General features: G+C 41.3%; 1 pseudogene; it reads right to left on the bottom strand.

Moving 5' to 3' along the window:
- Positions 1-224: 224 nt before the first annotated feature.
- LOC146796846 (olfactory receptor 1S1-like) lies at positions 225-1,159 on the bottom strand (annotated as a pseudogene).
- Between the last annotated feature and the right edge of the window lie 15,681 nt (positions 1,160-16,840).

Genomic DNA, 16,840 nt, shown 5'->3' with positions numbered 1-16,840 from the left:
ATATGAAGCATTTAAACATTCTCCCTTTCATGCAACACAGCACAGTAAGTTATCTTGCTCCATTGAGAGAAAGAATTGTAAATGCATCCCCCAAGTGCAAAGCCATCTTAATGAAAAACCAATGAGAGGCAGAGCTGAAAATGACTGCATGCAAGCACCTATGTATACAGTAACATAGATAACATACATACTAATCTCACCCTAATCCAAACCTGTCTAACTGATCACGCCACATTCTTTCGAGAAATTAACTTTCTTAGAGCCTGTTTTACTTCATTGTTTCTGAGACTGTAGATAAAAGGGTTAAGCGTTGGTGCTAGGACATTATACATGACAGTCACAAACCTCTCCTGGCCCAGGGAATAACTGGAGGAGGGTCGGAAATACATAAATACAAGAGTACCATAGAACAAGGTCACCACCGTGAGGTGTGAGGAACAGGTGGAGAAAGCCCTTTGCCGCCCTTTGGTGGAGCGTATCTTAAGAATGGCAACTACAATGCACACGTAGGAGAACAGTACAGCTGAGAAGGGATCATCACAATAAGGGAACCCTCAGTGAAGATCACAAGTTCATTGGTGGATGTCCGAACACAGGACAACTTGAGCAGTGGAGCAATGTCACAGAAGTAGTGGAGAATTTGGTTGGGTCCGCAGAAGGAGAGACTAGCCATCAAGAGTGTATGCAACAGTGCATGCAAAAAGCTCACTACAAAAGTAGAGATCACCATCCAAAGACAGTTATGAGTCCTCATAATGTCTGGATAGCGAAGAGGAAAACATATAGCAACATACCGGTCACAAGCCATCCCGCCAAATAGCACACACTCAGCAGCTGCGAAAAATACAAAGAAGTATAGCTGGGTAATGCAGCCCTCATAGGAAATAGCCTTCTTGTTTGTGTAGATGTTGGTGAGCATCTTGGGGAGAGTATCTGAGATGAGGCCGATGTCCACAATGTTCAAAGCGCTGATGAAGAGATACATGGGTTTATGGAGCTGAGGACTAAGGGCAATCACCATCATTATGAGCCCATTTCCTAGCAGCGCCAGAAGGTATACTATCAAAAAAGAGGTAAATAGTATGGACTGCTGCTCTGTGATGTCAGAAAGTCCCAACAAAACAAACTCTGTCACCATTGTTTGATTTCCCCCATGCATCATTCGAACTTTGAGACCTGAAAGGAACAACTATTAGAACTTAGAATGGTTTTGTTGCTTCCAAAGGAGCCCAAAGCACATGAAGCATTTGGAAATTGTATTTGGTGCAAATGACACAAAATCATGTATGCAAACAGTACATATTGCTGCTGGGGCCCAATGAAATGGTGGTAAGCGGCTTCTTAGTACAAACAACTATTTAGTATGATGCATATACCATACTGACTGTAATGTGACAAAGGGACAAAAATGTAGTACATTTACCTTGTAATGGGATGATATGCAGTGCCTAATTTGTGGCAGTTTTCTAGGACAAAGCACTGACACTTATTTCTAACCAATGGCACTTTTTTTGTTAGTCCAACACCTGGTGTGTGTATGAATGCTTGCTTGTATGTATGTTTATTTGTGTGTGTATATGTATGCATGCAGTATTTGTAAAGAGCACACATAGTCCAAAGGTGTCAGTGAGTCAGTGATGTACAGGGTGAAATGCAAGTGCACAGTCAACAAGAGATAAAGGAAGTAGCTGGCTTGGGCATTGTTAGGGTATGGTGATGTAGTATTCTTTAGGAGGTACATCTTCAGCACTATCCAAAATTGGAGCAGCCTTGAGGCATTCAAGGCAGAGACAGGGATGTTATTCCACATCCTGGGTGCAGAGCTTTAAAAGGCCTTCTGTGAAGGTGCTGTTTTTATTTTACTTCAGCAGCATTTTCTACAATTCCACAAACCTTATTAACATAATGAAATCAGAGCGTAGAGGCCAACCTTACTGTTTGATTCAACATACAAATCTGAAAGACAGAGGAAGAGAAAGATTGAAAAACCAGTAAAAATGGAAGTCTGAAGGGGAGAAACAATGGGGCAGTGTCTGGGGCTGAATTAAAGAGGCATGATGTGGATTTAATATTATACAATCATGGCACACTGTGCGCCTGCCTTTTATTGCCTGGCTGAGGACTTCTGAGGAGATCTTCAGGCACCGGTACATAGTCTATTACAAATTAAGCACTGCAATATGACCTGTTGTACATTTTGCCATCTTCTTACAGAGGAACATTTCTTTGGTTCTTGCATGGTGGGTGTGGAATTTTACTACACATTGAAAAGAGCTGCCTGCCCAGCAAGGTGTAAACATGTTATATAACTAACACATTTACAAATATTATTAATCGTAAGAACATGCTTTTATTAAAGTTAAACTTTGATACAAAGATCAGAGTCAGACTGGAACAGAATATATATATTTCTAGGCACTAAAATAAAAGTGCCCCCCATTAGTGAATAACATGGCAAAAACGTGACCCATATTTGGAAACTGGGGCTGTTCTAAAGTTGAAAAGACATGCTGTATAGGTGTTTTGTGAGGAATTGAAGATTTGAGCTTGCTACAGGCAATGTTTGTTTTAATATCAGGTAAATCAATGGTAAAAACCAGCCCACCAGACTGTACACAGGCCAACAAATAGCCAAAAAACTGACCTACACACTGACACAGGAACATCTTACGGGTTTTGGGGGTGGGGGTCCCTGTTTAGAACAGCTTTGAATTGATGACACAATTTCAGCTCTATCATGTCCTCTTGGGCCAAGTCACTGACATACTGGTCCAACATCTAAATGTGTTTACATCTGATATTGCGGAAAAGTGAATATTGTTTTCAATACTTAACACAAAAACTGGTTGCTGATATTACTGCAAAACATTTGGCAATGACATCATTCCATTTCTCATTTGCGAGGTCCTGTTTTGGTCTATAAGATACTTTGTAATGGATGTTGCATTAAATATAAATACAGCATTTCTCTTCAAAATGTTATAAAAGACTCTCACAATTCACCCACCTTAAAAATAAATCGCAAGAATCTTCAGAACAGAGATCACTCTATCAGCGCCACCCCCCCCCCTCACTTTGCCCATGCATTAAAACGCCTCTGGTCAGACAAGTCCACTGCCTTACTTCTTTTTTTAGATTGAATACATTTGTACTACATATTGGATGCTTTGAGGGTGGGGCCTTATTGCTGACAATCCAGTACACTAGTTTTGGAAGAGATGCATTTGTATGAGATGCATGTGCTATAATGGTTGACAGGAGTATATTTAAATTAATGTGGCAGTGTACTGGAGTGCTGGCACTCTCAATGGCTGCTGTGTTTGTGTCAATGCAGTGTTCAAGACAAGCCGAAAAGGGTGAGGGGCTCAATGGTGTGGTACCAAAATATCAACCATAAAACATCAATGTGCAACAATGTTAACTTCAAAATACCAACTCACACAATATTATGATAGTAAGTAAGAAGATATAGAGTTGGACTAGTAAATCTGTACACCCTATGTATGATGACTGTAAATGATATTGTTGCTAGGAGATACCTTTGTATAGATATTTTGATGTAGATCCAGCCCGGTGGAGCGGGACATGGAACAGAGGTACAAAGGTAATGGAGAGAAAAGATAGGCAAGGCAAGTTTAGGGGCAATCAGAAAGAAGCAGATAGGAAAGATGAGCAGAAATGTTTCACAAGAATCACAAGAGTCAAAACTGTGTAGAAAAGGGACAGAAGAGGGGTGGAGACCTGCAGGTACTGCCTCAAAACCTGCAGCAAAGAAGAATTACATAAGTAAATTAGAAAATACATGAACAACCCTACAGAATAGAAGAGGAATGTTTGGATATTTCTGCTGCAGTGAACTGAGGTCTCTTGGTGGCAACAATTCACAAGGTGGTGGTTTAGCACTTTGATAGTTCTGCCAGTCTCCACCTTCTGGAGTTGGTTAATCATTTTGCTCCTGTGGGCTGCCACTGTTACGAAGTCACCCACCTGTTCTCCGGTTGTTTCCTCCTCGATGCCGAGTGGTCCCAAATCCCTTCGTGGCTTACCAGAGCGACCAGGAATTACACTAGCCGCTCTGAAGAAACCTCCAAGGGAAAGGGGAGTGGGAATGAGAAAAACAAAGAAAAGAACACTGAGATGGTTCTTCGGCTTCTTGACTGCTCCGAAGTGGTGCAGGTTTTCTCAAGGAGGGAAGCGTCAGCGAGCTTTTTTCTTTGGTATATCTACGAAAACATAAACATATTCTCTTCAGAACTTATCCTTACTTTTAGCAAATTATTATGTTAGTTTAGACTGAAGTTAACATACCCTAAAGAAATCAGCACCTCGTCTCGCTTCACAAAAAATATTTCTGCCATCAGGGTACTAGATTCTGCCTATAAGGTAGGTCAAATAAACACAAAGTTACTCTTGAGTTACCACCACAACATTAGTTCGTTAATTTGCGAATGAAATTTGAATGCTCTTTCACTGAACTATGTCATCATACCTGAAATCTTTGCAGACTTTTTCCCAGTGCTTCATGAACTAAAATTAAATAAATAAAGAACAGAAAAAGAACAATACACAGCAATACGACTGCTCCCTTTTCTTTAGAGGATTGTTTGCATCACATATCTCCGATCCTTATATTGGGAATCAGTAGTTTTGATGCGGCTCAACTACACATAAATATATATATGCCACACTTTTCCAGTAACAATGACAATCCTTAGACTGTAACAGGTATCTTCCGAAAATATGACAACCTTTTCAAAAAATATAGCGCTAGTGTCTCTATACATGTATAAATACTTTTGGTTGTCTTCTTTTATCAAAAGTTCTGCACGTTGTTCTTTCCAATGTCTTTTAAACCGTTCTTAAAAAAACAGGTGAGTACTCCGTTCTTGAAGTAAGCGAAGCATCTGGCAGAGATGAGTGGGGGGTTTTATAGGCAGGGAAGAAGACGTGAGGATCACGTTTTAGTATTTCATGTGTCGTGCATATGCAGCCGTGAATCATCCCCGTGAGCTTAAGCTGGGAAAAAACGTGTGCTGACTCATGTTTTCTCCACGATGCGCACGTGAAGCTAACAACGGATTTAACGCATGTGACAACCTCTTGGGGAATAATAAGCATTGTCAAACACAACTATGCATATGGCAACCTTGTTCTTAAGAACAAATAATCATTGGCAAATACAAGTCAATACCCACAAACTTTAGTTGTTAACATAATAATTATTTATCCACTCGTCTCTTTTATAGAGTGTTAGCTGAGGTGAGCATGATAGAGGAACACATAGGTTGCATCGCATACTCTGGATAGCAATCTTATTTAAACACAGATTACACAGATTGTGGTTTTCTCGTAACAGTTTCTCCCCTAAAGGTCGTCTTACAGGACGGAATTTTTTTGGGATGAAGAGCGTGAAAAGACCTCACTAGCCTTGGAGCATGAACATTAGCTTCAGGTTCCCAAGATCTCTCTGACACATCATACCCTTTCCAGTCGATCAGATAATAAAGACGACCATTTAGTCTTTTTGAATCAAAGATACGATGTACTTCGTATTCTAGATGGTCCCCTATAACAATAGGTGGAGGTGAACAATCTGGTCGAGTACTGGAATCGTAGGGTTTAACTAGGGAAACATGAAACACCGGGTGGATTGAATAATCCTTGGGTAAAATAAGTCTTATGGAAACTGGGTTGATGATTTTCTCAATAGGAAAAGGGCCAATGAATCTTGGCTTTAGTTTCTTAGGACCTTCAATTTGAATGTTTCGGGTTGACAACCAAACTAAATCCCCTGTTTTGTAGAGTGGTGGAGGAGTTCGATGTTTATCAGTGAATGCCTTGGCCTTTTGTTTATGTTTGGCTAAGTTCTTCTTGATGTGTTCCTGAAACTGTTGTAGTCTCTTTAGTCTTTCCGTGACTGCAGGAATAGTAGTGTTTGACTCGGGTATAAAACTGGCACTGAGCGTGGGTGCCAACCAGTTAAGAAGAAAAAGGGAGAGCAACCCAAAGCTGTGTGGTGACTTTTGTTATATGAAAATTCAGCTAAGGGCAAGACTTCATCCCATTGAGATGTAACTGATGAAGTCAAACAGCGCAGACTCTGTTCCAGATACTGAATTACTTTTTCAGTCTGGCCGTTACTTTGTGGGTGATATGCTGATGATAGAGCTACTTCTATTCCTAATTGTTGACACAACTGTTTCCAGAATTTAGAAATGAATTGGGGGCCTCTGTCCGAGATTATCTTACTGGGCAGGCCATGGAGTTTCACAATATTATTCAAGAAAATATTGCTAAATTCCAAGGCAGATGGGAGTTTGCTTAAGGGAATGAAATGCCCCGTTTTTGATAACAAATCAACGACTACTAGAATTGTGGTATAATTATGTGATTTAGGTAAGTCTATGATGAAATCTAGACTAATGGTGTGCCAAGGAAGAGGAGGAATTGGTAAAGGTTGTAGTAACCCCATGGGAGGCAAATGAGATGACTTCTGTCGTGCACAAACTGGACAAGAGTTAACATATTGTTGTACACCCTTTTTAAGGTTAGTCCACCAGAAATGTCGTTGACATAGTTCTAGAACCTTATTAATCCCTGGATGACCTGCAGTACTTGAATCATGATTCCAATTTAAAACTTGTAATTTAAAATCTCTATGTGTGAAGTACTGGGTATTTTAAGCCCAGCGGTTCAGGGGAATACACCCTATGACTTCGGGGTTCTTCCTGTTTCAGACCTACAGAAACACAGTCTTCTGGGTGAAGTCAAAGATCAGTTTATTGGCTGCAGACCAATTACAGGTATCCTAGAAGTACAACAGCGTGTATGTTCTCAGGAGACTGCTGAAAATCACAGAAACGGGCTTCTTCTTAAATACAAGATATTCTGCTTCAGGCACACATTCCTTGGTTTACGATACGGCCATATACAAGGATACATTACAAACGAAAAGGCAGAGTCATGATGACCATCCCACATTCCAGTTAAGCCAGCCCGCAATTATTTACCCAGCAAGGCTCAGATCCCACATCAGATATCGATAGGCCCCAATAAACATGAGTATCTCCTGTTTGGAAAAACAAGCCATAAAGTAGGAACAGTCAGGTGCGAAAGAGATTAGCTGGAGGCTTGTGTGGGATGAAAAGGCTTTATGGTGTGTCAAGCCCTGATGCTAATCACAGGTGGCCAGGGGATGGGGAGCTCGTGAAACCGGACTGACCTGGGGCAGCGGAGCCAGCTGCCCAGGTCACAGAGAAGTCAAAGGAAAGCACATGTCCTTTAAAGGCCCGTATTTGCTTCATGATATGCATGTAGCCTATGTGAGGGCAACCATAAGATGGCCACCGCTCTAAGATGGAACCCACGTAGTGATGTACAATAACGTATACACAGTGCATTCATAGCTAGAACGTTATATAAAGCACTTGTACATACCGCATTAACCATTCGCGGTTCGCTAATGCACAGAGAGACAGGGGTAGGGCCCTGCCTCCTACGCGGTCCCGAAATTCAAAGTACGACATGTGGAATGTACAACTTATTCTTATGAAAAAGAAACCCATCATGGATTGAGTTCTGTTTTTTCTCTAACCATTGTTGTGGATATAGTTGTTGAGTTTCTTTTTTGACTTGCTGTAAGAAAGTTTTTGATTGGGTGATTGCTGTGATTTTCTCTAGTGGAATAATACTTGGAGGATCGTTGCTAGTGTTGCAGTTCTTTTCGCAAACTAATCGGGACAAGGTGTCCGACAAAAGCTGTTTTTGTCCCGGACGATATGTAATGAGGAAGTCAAATTCACTAAAAAAAAGAAACCAACGCATTTGTCTGGGAGTAAGAGCCTTGACTGTAGAGAAAAATTGAAGATTTTATGATCTGAAAATATGGTGATGGTGTGTTTTGCACCCAATAGATGATGCCTCCATTCCTGGAAAACTGCCTTGATTGCTAATAACTCGCGCTCTGCTATGGTGTAATTCTGTTCAGCAGTTAGTAGTTTGCGTGAGTAAAAGGCTATTGGATGTAAATGGCCAGTTCCAGAATCCTTTTGCATTAGAACGCCCCCCAAGGCAGTTGGGAAGCATCGGCTTCTCCAAAAAATGGTTTGTCCGGGTCGGGAGGAATCAAAATGGGTGCTGAGGTGAAAGCTTCTTTTAATTTTTTAAAAGTAGATTCAGCCTCCGAGGTCCATTGAAATTTTTGTCCTTTCTTGAGTAACTGAGTAATGGGTGTGACTATTTCTGAAAATTTTTATATGAAGCGTCTATATAAATTCGCGAATCCTAGAATTCTCTGTATGTCTTTTATTGAGGAGGGAGATGGCCAATTTAATATCGCTTTTACTTTTTTTGGATCCATGATTATGCCTTCAGGCGACAACCAGTAACCCAAAAATTCAACCTTAGATGTGTTAAAAACACATTTCTCAAGTTTTACAAACAGGGAATCATCACGGAGTCTCTACAACACAGAACGAACATGTTTAGTGTGTTCTTCTTCATTTTTAGAGTAAATCAATATGTCATCAATATATACTATGACACATATATCAAGAAGATCATGTAAGACTTCATTAATAAAATACTGGAATGCCGCTGGGGCGTTGCAAAGGCCAAAAGGCATCACAGTATATTCGAATAAGCCGAATTTAGTACGGAAGGCAGTCTTCCATTCATCGCCCTCTAATCGCCAGATTTTTTCGCTACACAAAAAAGTGGTGAAGAGACTGGTGAGGTTGAATACCTTATAAATCCAATGTCTAATAATTCGTCTAGATATTTTCTCAAATATTGATTTTCTGGTTCCGTTAAGGCGTAAATCCTGCTACAAGGTAGAATTGCCCCTGGAATTAAGTCAATTCTGCAGTCATAAATTCTGTGTGGCGGTAATTTCGTAGCTTGAATGGGATCAAATACATCAGCATAATCTTGGAACTCCACAGGTACTGATAAAGGTTGTTGATCAGAAGTGGCTATTGATTTCTTTTTGGTGGGTTTTATTGAGCAATCTTTAGCATAATGACCTGGTTTCCCACAATAAAGACATAAATTCCCCTGTCGTCTACGCTCCTTCTCTTCTATGGACAGTGGTCCTTTTACGCCGCCAATTTGCATTGGCTCCACATGTGCATTCTTTTCATCTTTTTTCTCTACCTTAAAGTGAAGATTCCTGATGTCGCCTCTGGGTCTTTCATTCTTTCGTTCGCACAACCTATGATCTAGTTTAATCACTAGATCAACAAATTCACTATAATCATCAGGTAGATTTACTATATGGGCCAAAGAATCCTTTTAATTCATCCCTAAGACCTTTGTAGAATAGAGAGACTCTCTTATCTGCAGGCCAGCGAGTTTCCGCCAGTAACCTATTAAAGGTAGTCACACAAGTTATCAAATCTTTTGACCCTTGCCGTAAACTTAAAAGTTCATTATCTGAGGCTTGGATAAAAACGTGTTTGGCAAACAGACTAGACATTGCGGCCTTGAAAGAGTTTAAATCATGCAACAACGGGTCATCGGAATCAACCAAAGGCATGGCCCAGTTGGCAGCTACTCCCCCTAAATAGTGATCCAGAACATTCACAAGCATGTTGGAATCTGGCAGTGAAAGCTGGGTAATGAATGGTCATGAATCTGTAGTTGAATTGTAATTGACTCCTTGAAGAAATGTCCTCTTTTCCTTCATCTTCATGTATGTATTAAGAAGGTCTGGATAGGACGAGGACCTATGATGTTGTTGAAGTCATTTGTGCATCGATGTAGAAATGTATATTAGGTGACTGTACAGAGGTAACATTAAGATTGTAAAATTATACATGCAGATCATTGTTGTTTTAATAAAAAACTTTAAAAAAAAAAAGATGGTCTGGATAAGTTAGACTGCAAGCGGAGAATGCTTAGGGCATGCATGAATGCATGGACTGATAACTTTTCAGAAAGAACCTCAGCCAGTATCTTTATTTATTTATTTATTTTGACATTTGTAAAGCGCGAAACGAAGGCCCGTGGGCATCTCGGCGCTAAGTATCTGCAATGTTTAACCAACAAGGGGACTGGGAGATCAATGATTAAAAAGCCAGGTTTTGAGGTTTTTTCGGAAAGACCAGAGGGACGTGCTGGTCTTGATGGGATGAGGCAGTGTGTTCCATAATTTTGGAGCAGCCACAAGAAATCTTCTGTCACCCCAGTTGACAGATTTAGTTCGGGGGATCACCAGGTCCAGGGAGCTGGAAGAGCGCAGTGCTCTGGATGGACAGTAGGGGGTAAGGTTCTGAGTGAAGAACGCTGGGACAGCGTTGTGTAAAGCCTTGTATACCAGGCACAAGGTTTTGAACATAATCCTCTTCCTCACCGGAAGCCAATGAAGTTGTTTCATGGTGGGTAAAACCGGATGGAATTTGGGGATTCGCCCTAGGAGCCTGGCGGCCGCGTTCTGTATGGACTGCATTTTTGTTAACACTCTCTCCTGGGCCCCTAGAAACAAAGCGTTACAATAGTCTAGGGTGGAGAGCACCAGGGAGCTTACCAGCGTTTTCGCCATGTTTTCAGGTAAAAAGGGCAGAATTATTTTGATGAGCCTAAGTTTATGAAAGGCTGAAGAGGATATCTGATTGGCGTGTGGTAGGAAGTTCAGACGGTTGTCAAACATGACTCCCAGGTTCCTCACTTTATCAACCGGGACTGGGGGCTGGCCCATGGATGACGGCCACCAACGGGGGGACCACTCCGGAGAGAGATTGCCGAAGATTACAACCTCCGATTTATCGGAGTTTAGCTTCAGACAATTGTGTGACATCCAGTTCCCGATAGCCGACATGCCCTGGTTGAACATGTTGGCTTTCTGAAGGCCGTCGTTTTTGACGGCTAGGACCAGTTGAGTGTCATCAGCGTATGAAGTGAGGCTCATCCCGTGTGCCCTGATGACATTGGCAAGGTCCGACACATAAATGTTAAATAGTGTCGGACTAAGGGATGAGCCTTGGGGAACTCCACACGGTAGTGACAGGGGGGAGGATTCAAAAGGTCCCACTGTGATATCAGGACGGCGCTACCTCCCGCATCCCGGATAGATCTGATGTCGTCCGCCACTTTGACCAAGGCCGTCTCGGTTCCGTGGAAGCGACGGAAGCCAAACTGTGATTCATCTAGGCATTTGTTATCCTCGATGAAGGAGGAGAGTTGGGCATTCATAATTTTTTCCACAATTTTTGCTAATAGTGGGAGACTGGCAATGGGGCGGTAGCTTTTGGGTTCTTCTTTATTAAGGGTAGGTTTTTTGAGCAACGGTTTTATTAGGGTTTTCTTTAGTGTCTCGGGATAGATGCCGGTGCTAAACATGGAGTTGCAGATATTGGTTATAGAGGGTAAGACTGCATCCATGATAAGTCTCAGGACCTTCAAGGGACAAGGGTCGAGGGCCGATCCCGATTTGATGGTGGATATCGTTTTTAGCACCTGCAGACACGTGACCTCGCTGAACTGCGAGAGAATGGGTCCTTCAGGTTGAATTGATGGGCTGTGGAAGAGAGTGACGTTATTGGCGAAAACCCTGTAAATGTCATCAACTTTGCTGAAGAAGAACTTAGATAAAGCGTCGCAAAGGGTTTGGGACGGGGGAGGTGTGAGATCCACAGAGAAACCCGCCAATTGTTTGGTGGTCTCATATAGACATTTATTGGAGTTTTGTGCTGTTTCAATTTTATTGCAACAATACTTTTTTTTTGCGTCCAAGATAAGATGTTTGTATTTTGCTACCGACTCTTTATATAAGAGTTTGGCTTCGGGTGTGTAGTCCTTCCGCCAGTGTCTCTCTCTATTTCAGCACTTTTGTTTTTGGGTACGCAGTTCCTCTGAGTACCACGGGGCCGAGGGGGTAGATCTATTGCGTGACCGTTGTTTAAGTGGGACCAGATCTTTTGCTGCTGAGCTCACCCAGTTGTAAAATTGGGACGTGGCGTTATTGGGGTCCGGAGATAACGTAGGGAGGGTATCATTAAGCAAGGTTTCCAGCCTGCGTACATCTAAGTCATCCCATGCCAGGTAGGGGAGACAGGGATTAGGGTGGGGCTTGTCGACCAGGGGGTCACCCACTGGAAGTGAAGCCAGGATGAGATGGTGATCCGACCAAATTAGAGGGAGTATTTCTGTAAGTTTGAGGCCCGAGGCATTAGAAAAAATGCCGTCTAGTGTGTGCCCTCCTTCATGCGTAGGGGAATGAACCAAAGGGGATAGACCAAAAGTTGACATGTCAGCTAAAAGCGTGGCTGTGTCAGGATTGTCGGGCACATCAAAATGGAAATTAAAATCACCTAGAATGGTGAAGGAGTTCTCCAGTGCGGATGTTTCCAGGAAGGATCTGTGAGCCCCCAGGAAGTCACACCTGGGTCCCGGTGGTCGATAAAGGAGGATCCCTTTGAAGGTATAGGAAGGGGTCAGTTTTATTGCGAATTCTAAGGCTTCGCAGGAAGTCTGGGGAATTAGCGTGTGCCTTACAATATAGGTGTCACGGGCAATGATAGCAATGCCGCCACCTTTTTTCTTGGTTTGCCTGTCCAGTCTATAAGTGGCAAACCCAGCAGGAACGGCTGTGACAAGATCCGGATCAGATGCTTGGCCCATCCAAGTTTCCGTCATGAACAGGATATCTATTTTATGGTCCTGTATCAGTTCATGGATGTCCTGGCTATGTTTGCCAAGCGAACGGACGTTTGTGAGCGCAATGGTGTAAGATTTCATTGGATGGTGCTTACCAATCTGAAAAGATTTGCGAATGGACGGTAAAATGGCGTGACAGCATCTCTACTCTGTTTACAAAGTGCAGAGAAAGCTTAAACTTGTAGTTCGATTTAACAATCAAACTACTTCAGGATTTGATATGGATGTCTGATGAAATAACAATTACAAAAATATTGTGTGTACTGAATAGTGTGTCAAAAATATCAAGAACCAAAATACTAAGAAGGTAAGTGCAAATAGGAAAGTATAGATTTACGATTCTTTAACTCCACATCTAGGTACTTTGAAGATGTGTATATCTTCAAGGTATGTAGATGTGGCGTTAAGCATAGTAAAACTTTGCCTTCCCTTAGAAACTTACCTTCACAATATTTTCGTTCTTAATTCTTTGTCCAAACAATTTTTATAGATGTTGTTGGTCTAACTTAAAAATTCAGTCATGAAACAAAGAATTAGCTTTCTGAATCCAAGCGACGCCTGCAGACTCCGGTCCAAAGTGCCATTTCCGCCGTACGTTTATACAATTGTCCTAGATTAATAGGTTTATCTTCATATTTGATTTAATTGAACTTACTTTTATTATTTGTACAATAACATTTCTTTTGTTCTTGCAAAGATTCACATACCTACACCTAGTCCTCTTTCAGGCAAGGTTGACATGATTCACTTGTGTTGCACTTCCTTGGCTGATCAAGTAAATACTGCATTAGACATGGTAATAATTGCTACCATATTAGGAGAGTAATTTAAGTTGCTGCATGAACAGTACCTTCCTCACAGAAGAGGTGCTTAAAGTTCTTTCAAGCTCCTCGAGTGCACAGTCTTCGAACTGCAAAGTAGCTGTTGATTGTTCCCACGTAAACTAATTCTCTTAATTTTAGTTGGTATGTGGATCACTTTAGGTCTTTTGCCATTTTTTTTTGTTGGATTCATTTTTAATGATGGCATTTGTTAACACATTTTTGTGCTTTCAAACACTTCCAAAATTAGTCCTAAATGTGCAGAGAAGTAATTTTACTGCATGTAGTCATATACCGTATATTACCTTTATACTTGAAAGTAGTAGGTCTTGAGTAACAAACTATTCTGTCCCAATATCCTTAAACTTAAAACCCACTGCCAGCACATTTCTGTGACGTTAATATTAGAGTGTGATTGAGATATGACTAAGCCTTATATACAAAGGGAAAATGCATTGCTAGTTTATCATCCTTTAGCCAATTAGTTAAGTGTTACCAATGCAACACATTTATCCTTTAATTGATTGTCCACTTAATCTAATTTCAAATTGGATCATTTGCAGAAATGTAATAAGATTTGTGAAAAATATATTGGCTAAGGTAAAGCTTTGCTTAAATTGCTCTGTATCCTTGTATCCTTGTGGGATCTCATTATCCCTCTTACTGATGGTTGACCCACTGAGACATAGCTCCCTAGTGGTAGCACAACACAAACTCGTCTCATGTCTTCCCCCAACCCTTCGTCGCAAGGAATCATGCAAACTAAGAGTGATAGCTTGTAAATTTTCTCTTATTCCCATAGCACCAAACACGACAACATTAATAGAGCAGCAACCTAGATGTTGTTTGGTACAGCCTGCCTGTGTTGGGAGTTTCGGGAATATCCATACCTCTGATCCTTTGGATAGAATACCGCGCAGACTTTTCATTAAAGTGGGTAAGACAGACATCCTCCTTGGCACTCTGTGAACAACCAACATTCAGCAGAATTCACACCAAGACTACTCTGAGACACAACGTCCGGGTGAGTTGTGTGCTCTACAAATACACATAACATAACATGATTTTAAAAAAACATAAGTGCTAGTGTAGTCAGTAGATCATCAACCAAGATGTAAAGCAACAAAGAACAAGACAGGTACAGATGTGGCGAGGCACAAGTAAACTTGCTTCCTAGAGGTGGGGGGATCGCTCTTCATCTTGTGTCTGTGAAGAGGATTGCAAATTACTTTGCTTCCTAGAGGGATAATGTCTCTCATTATCTTGTGTCTGTGAGGAGCGGCACAAGTAAACTTTGTTCCTAGAAGTGGATGGCCTCGCTTTATCTTGTGTCTCTTTGAGGATGCACACAAGTTACTGTGTTCCTAGAGGTGGGCAGTCTCTGTTTATCTTGTGTCTGTGAGGAGGCGCACAAGTAAATTTTGTTTTAGAGGTAGTGTGACCTTGCTTTATCTTTTGTCTCTGAGGATGCATACATGTCAACGTTTTCCTAGAGATGGGCGGTCTCTCTATATCTTGTGTCTGTGAAGAGCTGCACAAGTAAACTTTGTTCCTAGAGGGAGGTGGGCTCTCTTTGTCTTGTGTCTCTGAGAAGGAGCCCGAGCAAACTTCCTTCCTATAAATTAGTTGTTTCTCCTCATCTTGCGTCTGTGAGGAGGCAGCAATAGATGTGTTCAATTTCAAAGTGTTTCCTGAATGGGTGTTTTTTAGATCTGGGTCAGGGTTGTGTTCCAGAGTGTAAGTGCTTAGATAGAGGACACTTGCATTCTGTTTTATTCTTGCTCTTCTTGGTCTAAAGCCCAGCGATGACACAATTGCAAGTGTTGCTTTTTTCTCTGGAGACCTTGACTTTTTTTCTATTTATTTTTGGTGATCTATATTAGTGGCAGTGGTAATGTTCTTGTGCCTATGAAGTGCAATCTGTGTACAACAGACCATGGATGCTGCCACATTGTTCGTGACATTTTAAAAATAGGTTATAAGTGTCATGCCCCAGAAAAGATAGATTCTCTCATCTACTGTAGAGACATGTGTGGCCCAATGCTTCAAAGGTGTTTGAAAACTTGTAAATGTGACAGAATAGTTGAGAGAATGGCAATGGTCTTATGTGCATGAAAATACATTTGTGCGTATACGCCCGCACAATCTAGATTAGGTTTTTAAATTCCTCCAGAAGGCAGAGCAATGGAGAACGAATGTTCCAGGTTGAATGGTTTACTCAATTTTGTTTGAGTCAATCATCTAACACATGTATGAGGCATGCCTATAGGTCTACAAATGATCAGCGTTGAAATCCAGTATGTATTTTGGGGTTTTACAAAACATGTATTTACACTTGAAATTATTCACATGTATATGAGATTAAATCTGCTGTCAGTGGAATGAGTTGCACAAGCATAGAGGGATTTATTTCAAGGAATTCCATATATTTAGAGATATAAATTTACATTTTATGAAGATTAAGACATAATTGCTAAGGGCCAGTGACACATGAGTTTGAGGGCACCAGGATCTCCTTACGGGATGATGTGATTTTCACTCTGTTGCAGGAGTTTGCGTGAACATAATCTTACTACTTAAATTACAAATTACCCACACTTCTATGTGTTAGTGTGTAGGGCATTGGCTGAACTTTAATCATGTCATGGGCAGGCGCAAACACATATGCATGGTATGGGGAAGGAACCCGCCCAATATTAGTGGGGTCAGTATGGAACATAATTTCTCCAGGTAGAAAATCAAGAAACTCAAGCTGCACTTGGCTGGGGGTTTTCACGTGAGGAAATGTGCGCATGTGTATTTCCTCATGTGAAAAATGGAATTCACAAATAAATTCCATCAGTGCTCCTAGGAGAAGTGGGACAGTGCCATATATACTCCGAGATATCACTCTTTGTGGATTCTAAAAACGCTGGGAATGTATTCATGATCCAGGAGGAATAACCTACCAGAACCAATTTCCAACAGAATTTTTGAATCTGGACCTTAGTGTGTACCAGAAGTTTATGTAGCACGATCGTTCAAAAAGACTTGATAAAGTAAAGTACTTCTCCCACCCAGGCACACTGCTTAGCATGTATCATGTTTACACATGTGGAGCACTTGACTGTTTAAAATAAAGCAAAAAAAAACACAATTAGCTAATATGTTAGTCTATCCCCTGGCCTACAATTCCACAAGATTACTGAAAAAAGCACTGTCGAAATAAAAGAGATTACTTACAGGTGTTACAATCATGGATGTACTGTGGCACAGCAAGGGGCTTTGAGGGTATCTCATACGACATGGATGTACAGCTTTCATATTCAAAAGCCTCACCTTGTCTTCCTTTGGAACATGAAAGTGTCTCCTTCCCTGGCATGCCC

This window comes from Triturus cristatus, chromosome 10, assembly GCF_964204655.1.
Source record: "Triturus cristatus chromosome 10, aTriCri1.1, whole genome shotgun sequence".
In the NCBI taxonomy this organism is placed as follows: Eukaryota; Metazoa; Chordata; class Amphibia; order Caudata; family Salamandridae; genus Triturus; species Triturus cristatus.
The sequence above is the reverse complement of the archived record's forward strand: the minus strand, read 5'-3'. Positions and strand labels throughout refer to the sequence as shown.